The following is a 2284-nucleotide window of genomic DNA, read 5'->3' on the forward strand; positions in this document are numbered from 1 at the left end:
AGGCTTGTATCATTACGGATTGAACGTTGTAATACTACACTATTTAATTAGAATATAAAAGATATAATGTCACATGGAAAGTTGAAGTTTTATACCTACGTTTTTGCACTAAGTATCTACCACAGTAAGTTTATAATACCACCAGAGAGTTAACCCTAAACAGTCTCACCTTCTAGCTATTATAATTCTATATTCGAGTATTAGCGAATATCGTCTTTTAACCCAAAATAGTCTCATCTTCTAACTATTATAATTCTATATTCGGGTAATAGCGGATATCGTCTTTTAACCCTAAATAGTCTCACCTTCTAACTATTATAATTCTATATTCGGGTATTAGTGGATATCGTCTTTTAACCCTAAATAATCTCACCTTCTAACTATGATAATTCTGAATTCGGACATTAGAGGAAATCGTCTTTTAACCCTAAATAACCTCACCTTCTAACTATTATAATTCTATATTCGTGTATTAGTGGATATCGTCTTTTAACCCTAAATAACCTCACCTTCTAACTATGATAATTCTGAATTCGGACATTAGCGGAAATCGTCTTTTTTTTTCATTGAGTAATCATTGCATTATTGTTTGTATGTTCGAATATTTGTGCAGGCTTTCTCCTGGTGGCTCAGTACTAAGCTTCAGGGCTTATAAGGCTAAAACTCGTATTTCGATCCATGAGTCAGAATATAACGTATCGTCTAACTTTTTGCTAAAACGAACAATCAAGCCATCAATGTTTATGCAAACCAATAAGAATACATGGAAATACAATATATTCTAAAATACCAACTTTTTTATATAAACATTTCTTCGCCATCTTGGTAGATGGCGCTAAATGAGTTCGATTAATTTCAAACTGTAAACGACAAAAATAAAGAAACAATATTCCGACGTTTAGGTGGACGCTCTGTTCACCTTCTTAAAAAGCAACTGACCTTACGAAGATGACCTTTTCGGTTATGGAAGTGTTTGAATAGAATTTATTGTCTTGTTCTTTATTACTGGAACGTGTGAAACACGAACGCGTTTATTGGTCAGAAAATATAATTAATAATAACTTTCTGGGGTTATGAGCGCGTGCCAGTGTCTCAGAAGAACGTCCCCTAGATGCTCAACCGTAATTCTGAATGCTTAAAACACTAAAACCGGGTTTCGAAACCCGTGGTGGCCACAGCACAGATAGCCCATTGTGTAGCTTTGCGCTTAACGACAAACAAATACAAGAAATTCATAAGAAAACTTGATAGCACATAAAGCTGAAATATAGGTTTCGATTCCCCCCGAAGGCTGCAAATAGCTAAGTATGTAGTTTCGCGCTAAGCAATTGAGAAATAAATACTGTGAGATCGTCTGTCACGTGATAGATCCACCGTTAGGCTGAACAATGTATTCTTCAGAATTGTCGTTCCGTGATATATTTTTTTACAAATTTTTTAAAAGAGGTTAGGCCTTTATCTCTACGTAATTACATATTGCTCTTCAGACTTCCGCTCTGAGTGATTCTATGTCTGTTTCAACATTAACAATAAACCTAACTATTATCCTGAATTTAACTAGAAATGACGACATTACTTGATTATAATCTTCTTCCAAGTTTTATTTTTAAATAATAAATGTTGTTAAACGCCGTGAATCACCAGAAACGTGTTTTTCATAACCACAGTAATATGTACGTTTTATAACAGATACAGATAACATTTAGCTATAATTTGTGACCGTACGTATTATGTCCAACTCATCAAATTTAGCTTGTATTTATATATTAGGCCACCAGATGGGGTAACTTACAGAATATCAACATTTTTGCTTAATTAATTTAATGACTGTGTGTCAGGAACGCGAGAAAAACTTTGCGTGCGTATGTGTATAGGGGTGTGGTGGGGGTTGGGATGGAAGGGTTAAGTATTCCAAGGGGGTGTATAAGCCATACAAAACTTTCTACAGTCTTGTTTGTTTGTAATCAAGCACAAAGCTACACATTGGGCTTTCTATGCTCTGCCCACCACGTGTATCGGTTTCTAGCGTTGTAAGTCCGCAGACATGCCGCAGTACAACTGGAGGGCTTCTACAATCTATTGATACGTCCTAAAGACTGTTCCAAGAAATAAAATCACATATTTTATGTAGCAACTAAAACTAAAACAACATATAATATAGCACCTGTTAACTTTTTACCAGATGTACTCCACCTACTAACTCTTTACCAGATGTACTCCACCTACTAACTCTTTACCAGATGTACTCCACCTACTAACCTTTACCTACGATGTACTCTACCTA

Source organism: Limulus polyphemus, unplaced genomic scaffold, assembly GCF_000517525.1.
Source record: "Limulus polyphemus unplaced genomic scaffold, Limulus_polyphemus-2.1.2 Scaffold8263, whole genome shotgun sequence".
Classification (NCBI taxonomy): Eukaryota; Metazoa; Arthropoda; class Merostomata; order Xiphosura; family Limulidae; genus Limulus; species Limulus polyphemus.